At 36.6% G+C, this 10821-nt stretch overlaps 1 pseudogene; it reads left to right on the forward strand.

Moving 5' to 3' along the window:
* Nucleotides 1-8582: 8582 nt before the first annotated feature.
* LOC101440554 (alcohol dehydrogenase class-3 pseudogene) lies at nt 8583-9696 on the forward strand (annotated as a pseudogene).
* The last annotated feature ends 1125 nt before the right edge of the window (nt 9697-10821 follow it).

Consider the following 10821-nt stretch of genomic DNA (forward strand, 5'->3'; position numbering starts at 1 on the left):
GGACTTAATCAGTAAGAGACAAGGTTAAAGGGTGGGTTTTCTTAATTTAATAAGTAGTCAATATTGTAGATGATTTCATAAAGACAATTGTGGCAATTCCATTTCCTATGTTGAAAGGCAGTCTTTGAAAAGGGCTGGGTATAAGTGTAGCTCAACGGAAACATAATTTGCATGGCAGTTGACAATCTATTGTTCCTTATGTATTTTCATGCCAAAAGGTGCTTTGCAAGCCTGTCTGCATGTCCTGGAGTTATTCTGCATGGCCATTTCACAGAGGGAGAACTTTACTAGGATTGATACTAGAAAATACTGTTGAATGAGAAACATATTTGGAATGATTAAGGGTGTTCCAAGTTGATAGTAAATGATGTTATTTACAAAAAGTGACTATTTTCATGTTTTTGCCTGGTCAGGACTTTCTAAGTGTAGATGACTGAATTGCAATCCTTAAATAGAAATATCTGAAGAAACATAAAGAATTATTTCCCTGAACCATATGCTTACATTCCAAAGGGTTGTAACCACCTAAGGACCTTTCCCATCTCTTCCCAGAAAGGATTTATTTTTCCATTAAAGTTTTCCCCTTCTCTCATTGAGTTGAGAGGGGCATCTGTGTAATAGTTCTTATATAGGCTCTGAGATTTAGTTTTTTGGTTTTTTAAAAAGATTTTATTTTATTTTATTTCTCTCCCCTTCCCCGCTCCCACCCCCTGTTGTCTGCTCTCTTTGTCCATTCACCGTGTGTTCTTCTGTGTCTGCTTATATTCTTGTCAGTGGCACCGAGAATTTGTGTCTCTTTTTGTTGCATCATCTTGCTGCATCAGCTCTCTGTGTGTGCGGCACCACTCCTGGGCAGAAACTGCACTTTTTTCGTGCTGGGTGACTCTCCTTATGGGGCGCACTCCTTGTGCATGGGGCTCCTCTATGTGGGGGACACCCCTGCGTGGCAGGGCACTCCTTGCATGCATCAGCACTGCGCGTGGGCCAGCTCATCACACGGGTCAGGAGTCCCTGGGTTTGAACCCTGGACCTCCTATGTGGTAGGCAGATGATCTATCCATTGAGCCAAAACACTCTTTTGTACATGCAGGTGACATTTACACTCATTGCATCAACCCAATGTAGGGGAAGGGATTCTGATGCTAAGATTGCAATGTAAGTAAAACATTTGCATTTCTATAATCCAGCAACCTCATATTTCATATCAGTATGCAAAGAAAAGAAAGATATTAAAAATGATTAATTGTATCACAAATATTAATGTTCAAGTTCTGATTAATCAGTGTATTTGCTCAATATGAACATCTCCTAGAACAAATGCTTTCCAGATTTGTTATTGCAAGACATTAGTAGATACTACATGAATAAAAAAGGTTACATAAATTAAATGAGTTTTGAGAAATGTGGCATGCCACTTCTCTAGGATATTTACAACTTGAGCTCTGCAAACTCCTGTAATAAAGAAACATATTCAATCTTGTCTTAGGATTTACAAATCAGAAATGTCATTCTTGAATGACTTCATAGCATTTTCTTATCTCCCTAGATATCTCAGAAGAGCATATGGAAGTTAGTGTCATATGTAAGGACGTATTTTCTGCCCAGACATCTTGGAAGAGTTATTAGTTAGTGTTATCTTTCCTTTCACTGTCCTCCAAGTCCTGGAAGAAGTCACTATAATGGCCCTCTAGAAAGCAATCTGCTTATTCACTTAGAGCAATGGATTGCAACCCGGACAACACATTAGAATCACTCAGTCAGTTTTAAAAAATACCAATGCCTGGGTCCCAAACCAAGACCAATTAAAAGAAAATCTCAGAGGATGGGTCTGGAATCCATAAGATTTAAAACTTTCCCATGTGATTCTAATGCACAACCAGGCATCAGAACCACTGATGCAGAACAGTAGTTCACAAACATTAATGAGTGTAAGCATTACCTGGCATATGAATGCAGCCATCTGCAGAGTTTATTATTCACCAAGCTAGGGGTGGCTAAAAATCTCCCTTTTTAACAAATAGTCCTGACGATTTTGACATAGTTCTTCAATGTGTCACTCTCGCCATCCTCCCCCCGCCCCCATGACACCACATAATCCACCCATATGCATACACAAGGGGCCTGAACTTATTTTTAAATTCTAACGGCAACCTCTTGACACATTCTGAATGTCCCTGGGAGAACCATGGGCAAGGATGAGAAGTCCCTCTCCAGCAGTTGGTTTCCACTATAAGTGGAAATGCCCAACCGCTCTAGGAGTGTTCTTCCTTGATGATTCATAAATCTGGCTCCTCAAAGCAGTTATTACCTCCCAAGATTGGTGGTTTTCTACCTGTAGAATACCCACCTTACACCTCACTTACAAATGAAGGAGAATCAGACATGCACAAATTTGTTTTGGGGTTTTTTGTTTTATCAGAAAACATAGCCTAGGTTCCTCTTTAGGTAATGACTCAGCAGATCTTATCAGACCAGGCTCATGTAAATAACTGTAGATTCTGTACAGAATACAGAAAACAGTTGTAAGAACAGAGTAGAAAATGGTGCATAAGTTATCACAGGATCAAGTCTTGAGGTGAACTTGCATAAACTTTGTTTCCCGCGTATTATGGCCTTCTCTGAAAAACCGCATGACCTCCATCTACAATCCTCCCCTTCCCCAAACATACAAGCACATTCACCTATCTAGTGGGAGTAGTGCTCCAGTGTTAATTCTGTTCTATTTATGTATTCATATGTTTGAAAAACCTTTAAAGCATTTATATTCTTGACACAATAATTTCAATTAGAGTAATTAAGCCTAAGAAAAATGTCTGAAATACCAAAAATATTTGCATGCAAAGTTATTCATTGCAATTTTACTTACACAAAATTTTTAGAAACAACATGAATGCTATAAGTATAGGGCTAATTGAGTGACCTGTAGAAGATTTATAAAATGAAACAATACAGCCATTAAAATTGTGACAAAGTTTTTATGATGGTATAATGTTTTTATGATGGTATAATGTTTGAATTAAAAAATAACTTTCAGTTGTTGCACCTGCTTCCCATGTATGGGGACCTGGGTTCAATCCCCATTACCTCTTTTTTTTTTTAAAGTAAAGGGCAAATAGTAATTTAAAAAAAAAAACCCTTCTTAACATCGTTTGAATTACCTTAAAAGCATAAAAACTTGGAAAGAAAATGTCAAAATATCAATATTGTCTCTGGCTTGTGGAATTATTATTTTGCTTTTTTTTGTTCTGAGTCTCTTCATTTATGAATAATTCCCAAATATTTCACAAGGAGCACCTATATTTTATCATTAAAAGAAGACGAAAGATAGAAAAAGGAAAGATAATTCCTGGAAAAAACAAGACTATGGGTTGCAACTGAAGTAATGCAGCATGGATGGAAAGTAAGTGGGTCAGAGACTAGATAGGGAGTCAAAAGTCTAGGCATTCCCAAGAAACAACCTAAGAGTCAAGACTCTTGTGATTTGGGAAATCAGAAAAACTGGCAGGCACTGACCAGAGGTATATTAGCAGAGAGAAATCAGACAAACAGAGGTACTGAAGAGCAAAATAAGATAGGTAGTCAGATATATAAGTAGACAGTCAGGAACCAGGAAAGAAAAAGATGACATTACTGAGGTCTAGGGGACTTAATGGGTGAGTTTCCCAGACAAGAAGCTTCATTTGGGCTCTGTGCTAGGAGAGAAGTCTGTCCCAGTATTTGACCAGTTAGATTTCATAGAAGAAAACAGATAAATCAGCAAACCTGAAAATCAAAGGGCAATGATGGGGCATGGATTTCTGTAGTCTCTTATGTCACAGACACCAGAAAAGAATGTTGAGAGAGAGAGAAAGAGAATGAGAAAGAAAGAGAGGATCTGTTTACAGGAACCCTGAAGCTTGCTTGATAGAGAAACAAGCCAGTGCAGAAACTAGGACACTGGGAAGCCACAGATAATTTGCAGTGTAGCTTATTCACAGGCATGTGATGGAAAATGGTATTATAGGCAAAAGAAGAATTATATTAAACCTTAGATTAGATGTATTTAATACATGTAGTAAATCCAATGCTTATTATGTATAAAATATTGCTTTCATATTCAGAAGAACAACACATAGTCTATTCTATTTCTATTATGGAAATATATAGGCATTCGTTATACTGTCAGACTACAGTTCTCTAAAACATTTCCATTTATTTCCTTGCTAATATTTCATTCTAAGAACACCAAATATTAGAACTTGCTGACAGCATACATTTGATCTGTTACAGATGTCTGCTATGGGCTCATCCTATGGGCTACTCGCAATGACACACCTAAAAATTTATAATCATGTTTACCTACAAGTAAAGTTAAGTGACTGGAGGATCTTTGGGTATTTTCCCATGTCTACACAGCTTTTCACAAATACAGAGACACCCCACCCCCCACCAGCCCTGTGCCTATAAAATGCCTGCTTCCCTCCTGCCAGTGCTAATAACAGAATAAAGTTTCTATGACAGTTTCTTTCAATTAAGAATTTGCCCCTCAATTAAATGTATTATTAGTTGTATTCAGTTCATTTAAAATTAACCACTTCTTCTGTTCAAATATTGCTAAAATTGACCTAGCATGTCTGCAGAGATAATAAGATTAAGGTGAATAAGGTAATGAGTAGTATAGCTTGGCCTAATTACATACCATACTCCCGTTCACCTTAATTTGAGAACGAGCAGAAACTGGATGGAATTCAAAACCAGCAGCTTGAAAATGGATAAAAAGAACTTTTTTATGTGGTGCATAATCAGCTTTCAGAATTCACTGCTGCAGGATATTTCTCAGGCTAAAATTTAGTAAAGTTTCAAGATAAGAATAAGAATGGCATCTGTGGGTACCCGAGCTGGTTGTGAATTTATGGAAGCTATCAATCCTCATGCTGGTAGCCATAAAATCATCACCAGCTGGTGCTGGGATGGAACACCTCCCGGTGATAGCCCACTGCACAATTGTCCAGATGCGTGACATGATGCTGTTGTTGTGCAAAGACAAAAGAACCCAGAAAGCCTCAGGTATTAGCCTTTGCCAAAGGAAGGATTATGCACATGATGGAAACTTTCAAGCATGCCGTGGGCTGTGTTCCTTGGTCTCACCGTAACCTCCTTTATCTGTTTTTTGATCAAATGTCATTTCCTATGTCATGGGAAAACACAACGAGTCCTCCTTTCCCCAGAGTTTGTTCAATGTTATCACTGAATTAGTGTACGCTTATTGGGTAGAAATGCAAGTTATCTGTGCTGTAAATGACCAGACCACCTTTCGTTTAAAAGGTGGCAGGCCCTAAATGTCTCCCTTTTATGGAGATAACAATGGCTGTGGCAGGGATCTGGGAATTTCGTTAACAGAGAGCGTGGCAGGTCTATTTGTTGGCATCGTCTCTGAGACCCTGAGCCCTTTAATTCAGTCTGACAGATCCAGGCCATGCTCCAGATCTCACAAAAGAGGTGAGGGAGAGTATTGATCTCCCTGTTATTGTTGGTGATTTACTGTTCCATTCCTTTAGCAAATTTAAACACACACACACAGTCACTACTGAGGTCACAGCTGCTAGATGGCAGAGTAATGAGTGATTATTTTCTTATCTCTGTTAAGCTCTATAAGTAACTTCTCTTGTGGTTTCATGACAGTCCTGCAGATTTAAGCTAAATGAATAATATCTTTTCACCCTAAGGTCAAAGGGTTCCTAAACATGGTAATAAATATCTGCTTGAAACTCACACATGTTGAAAGCTGGTAGAAAGCTGAAATTGGAAAAGATACAAACTAATTTTTGACCATCCTGATGTCTAAATCAAATTTGAAGTGTATCAATTTGAATAATCTAACAAAGTGTTACTAAAACGATAAATATTCTATAAGATCTAACTATACAACATGAAGCTGTTTCTTCCCCAGAGCGCCACAGATTATCACCATGGAGACTGCTGCATCAGGATAGTCTGCTGACTCTGCTGACTCGATGTTGTCATTGTACAAAACTATTTTCACTTCTTTCTTACCTTCCCCAAATTTATTCTTTTTTCATTGCTTTATATACTTACAGCATTTTGGCCTCCAGTACATGATATAAAAAAGTTAGATCATCATGTTCATTTGATTAAATCCCCAATAATTTTTGCTAATACAAAAAATACCAAGTGTCCTCTTGAAGTAGATGACACTTAATACTTAGATAAATATTAAAACTTGTAAATTAAAAATCTATCATAGGCTAACTACACAATTCCAAAAGAAGGAGATCCAGGCAAGGGTTGAAAAATATGGCATTTGTCAGAATAAATGAACAGCTCTCTAACATGAATACTTTCTTATTTAGAGGGAACAAATAATAGGGATTGATGATTTCTATCAGTTTGTTAAAACACAAACACACACAGACCCTTCCATATCACAGTGATGTTTCATCATTCTATAGGGGGAAAAAAAATGGGTCAGCTCCTGTTATGGCAGCATAAGCTTTAAACAGCTCCAAATAGTCCATCTGCAGATAACAACTATAAACTCTGGACAAAATAACAAAGAAATCATCTTGAGCAGTCTGGAGACAAAACAAGGTAGGCAAATTCTGGAATTTGCCATTAGAAAAAAAGCTAGTCTCACAGAATGCTTTTTCTTGTTTTTATAGTCTTGTTAAATGAGGAGTGGCTGAAATTTTGATATTCTGGTAGAAAGTTTACCATCTTTCTTTTGTGGAGAATCATGGAATGGAGCCAACAACCAAGGATGCTGGCAAGTGGGAGGAAATCCTGGGAAGAAGAGAACCAGAGAAGGGGATCCTCAAATTGTGTGTGTAAACTCTGCCCTCATCTCTGCCTGATCCTGGCACTAGGGAAAGACTTCCAATTGATCATCTAAATATAAATAACTGAACTGAGATTTGAGATGCCATCCACCATAGATGAGCCAAAATCTGTGATTTGAATTTGACCAAATTAATTGACTGAAAAAGCAAAATATCAACATTGTTCTGAAGAATATAGAAGAATCTAGAGTCTACCAGCACATTTGCAGTGTTCAGTATGCAACCTAAAATTGTTACATACAAAGAATCAAGAAATATGAGCCTTTTCCAAGGAGACAATCAGCAAAGCCCAACCCTGAGATGACCAGAAGTGGAAATTATCAAACAATGACTTTAAAGTAACTAATATGAATATGCTAAGTGAGGCAAAGGAAAGTACACTTGTAATGAATGAAAAAATTAGAAGTAGCTCCAATAAAATAGAATATTTTTAAAAAATCAACTAGATGGAAATTTTAGAAGCAAGGAATACAGTATTTGAAATTAAAAGTTCACTAGTTGAACTTAATGGTAGAATGGAGATGATAGAGGAAAGATTCAGTGAAACTGAAGGTCAATGAATAGAAATTACCCAATCTGAAAAAGAGAGAGAAAATAGATTAAAAATAAAACTGAACAGAGACACAGAGACATACACCAATATATAAAAATTTAGGAGATGTATAACTGTGGTCCCAAATGAAAAGGAAAGGAAATAAAACAAAAAATATTTGAAATAATAATGGATGAAAGTTCCCAAGTTTGGTGAAAGGCAAATTCAAAAAGAAGCAAAGCATTCCAAGACACATTATAGTTAAACTAATGAAAAACCAAGCATTAAGAGAAAAACTTGAGAACAGGATGTCCTACATACTTACAAAGAACAATGGTTAAAATTATCATAGAATTTATCCAAAACTATGGAGGCCAAAGACAGTGGATAGTATCTTTGAGATATCAAAAGAAAATGTTAAGTCAACCAGATTTTTATATTCAGCAAAAATATCTATAAGTAATGAAGGAGAAATAGAGTATATAAAGGAAAACAAAGAGAGCTAATTGCCAGTAGTCCTAAACCAGAAGAAATTTTAATAGGATATTCTTTAGGTTGAAAGGGGAGAAACTCAGAACTTCAGGAACAGGTAAGAGTGTCAGGAATGGTAAATAACAGTGAATGATAGACTATTTTAATACTAATGTCTTTAAAATACAAGTAGCTGCTTAAAACAAAGTAATAGTATACAGCAAGACAGAAAGGGTAAATGGAACAAGTTGCAAGTTTTCTACATATTTTACATATTTTACATATTTCTACATGTTTTAGGTGGAAATAGAGTTCCAACTGAAATATTATTTGCCCATTTATCAATGTGATGTTAGAAGTTATTACCCATATTTAATATTATTGTGTTTCACTTCATTTCTGAATTTGCTTGCATCTCAACAGATATACTAAAATTGGAGTGATATGAGCATTAATTTTCCTACACTCTGGATCAGGATGATGCATTTACAAAGGTGAATCAGTAACTTAATAAGAATGAAATGATAGGGATCATTCTTTCCTTCAATAAATATTCCCCAAATTGCATAATGGAAATAATATATTAGGATTCCTCCATATCACATGCATGTACACACACATACACACACATGCATACATAAAAATCAATGCCATGAGCTGAATTAAAACCTATGAGAAGCCACACCACATCCTCTCATGGTCCACCCCAGACATCAGTCTAGTGCTGGCCTTAATACCTGGACATGGTGAACAAGGTTATCAAGTGCAAAGGCTATGGTTGCCTAGGAGGCTGGAAAGCTTCTCTCCATAAGGAGATAGAGGTGGCACCTCCTAAGGCTCATGAAGTTTAACTTATGATTATTGCCACCATTGTTTGTCACATGGATGCTTATACCCTGAGTGGGGCTAATCCAGAGGGGTGTTTTCCAGTAATCTTGGGACATGAAGGTACTGGGGCTGTGGAGAGTGTAGGTGAAAGAGTTACTAAGCTGAAAGCAGGTGATACTGTCATCCTATTTTACATCCCTCAGTGTGGAGAATGCAAGTTTTGTCTAAATCCTAGAATGAAACTTTGCCAAAAGATAAGAGCCACTCAAGGGAAAGGATTAATGCCAGATGGTACTGGTAGGTTTACTTACAAAGGAAAGACCTTTACAATACATGGGAAACAGCATTTTTTTTTCCTGAATACACAGTCATGGCCAATATCTCTGTTGCAAAAATAGATCCCTTACCACCCCTGAATAAAGTCTGCATGCTAGGATGTGGCATTTCTACAGGTCACTGTGCTACTGTAAACACTGCCAAAGTGGAGCTTGGCTCTACTTATGCTGTCTTTGGCCTGGGAGGAGTTGGACTGGCAGTTTTCATGGTCTGTAAGGTGACAGATGCCTCCCAGATCATTGGTGTAGACATCAATAAAGATAAATTTGCAAGGGCCAAGGAATTTGGAACCTCTGAATATATTAACCCCCAAGACATCAATAAACCCATCCAGAAAATGCTTGTTGAGATGACTGATGGAGGGGACTATTCCTTTGAGTGTATTGGTAATGTGAGGTCATGGCAGCAGTGCTGGAGGCATGCCACAAAGGCTGGGGTGCCAACAAGGTGGTCAGAGAAGCTGCTTCAGGTAAAGAAATCTCCACTTGTCCAGTCCAGCTGGCTGCACGTGGGAAGGCATGGCCTTTGGAGGATGGAAGAGTGTAGAAAATATCCCAAAACTGGTGTCCCAATGTATGTCTAAAAAGATAAAAGTTGATTAAATTGTAACTCACAATCTCTTTCAACCAAATTAACAAAGCCTTTGAACTGATGTACATGGGAAAAAGCATTCAAACTGTTGTCAAGATTTAAGTTCAAAAGAGTAAAAATGTCTATCTTTGCATCTAGGTCTTGTAGTGTCATGGGAGCAGCTGGTCAGGCAGAGAGAAGTCCTTCCATTTATAGCCTCATAAACCTTCTGTAGCCTACTTTAGGAAATGATGTTTTGTGTGCAATTCCTAAATACTGCAATCAAGGGCAGGGCTAATACAGTTTAACTCTGTTCCCTGGACTTTCCATACAAATAATTGCTAACTCCTCAAGGAATATTTTAACACAATAAAAGTAATTTTTCCATTTGTAAAAAAAAAAAAAAAGTATGAGGCAGACTGGAACTTTTCACCTTTCAAATAAAACATATAGAAATACTTTTCTAATCTCTAAGTAGTAGTTTATAAAATAAGATGGAGAAAGCACAAAAAAATCAATTAAGAGATAATGAATATAGTCAATTATCAAGAAACCATAAAATGCATGAAAGACTAGTCACAAACTAGAAGAAAAAAATTAATTACTCCTAAAAATCAATAAGTAAAAAGAAAAATAGCCCAAAAGTAAAGATATGAAAAGACACTAAGAGAAGGAAAAAACTGATAAAAAAACAGGTAAATGTTATCCATTAATAATCAAGGAATTTTAGTTAGACCACAGTAATATAACATTATTATTGCAATCAGATTAGCAAAAATTAAAATATCTGGCAAGCAATAACACTTAGAGCAGATGTACAGTAATTTTACTCTTGTTGTGTACTATTGCTGTGGGAGGGTAAATTGGTATAACCATTTTGGAGGGCAATTTTGCAGCATCAGCAAACTGAAGATGCACAAATATTCCCCAATAATTTCACTTCTAGATATATACCTAGACAAACTTTTGCACAAATACACAAAGATATAGGCATAAGAATAATTACTGTAATATTTCTGGCAATAGGGTAATATCATTGACTGGAAAGAATGAATGTTGTTATCTTCATAAAAAAGAATATATATACATAAGTGAAAATTAAAATGATAAAGAAACTTCCCCGTGTAGACATAGATGTAGCTCACAAGCAAAGTGCTATGCAAAAAATATCAATTGCTAGCTAAAGTATATATTGTATGGGTGTCCCTAGGCTATAGTAAAACTATCAACACATGCATAAAAATAATG

This window comes from Dasypus novemcinctus, chromosome 4 (assembly GCF_030445035.2).
Source record: "Dasypus novemcinctus isolate mDasNov1 chromosome 4, mDasNov1.1.hap2, whole genome shotgun sequence".
In the NCBI taxonomy this organism is placed as follows: Eukaryota; Metazoa; Chordata; class Mammalia; order Cingulata; family Dasypodidae; genus Dasypus; species Dasypus novemcinctus.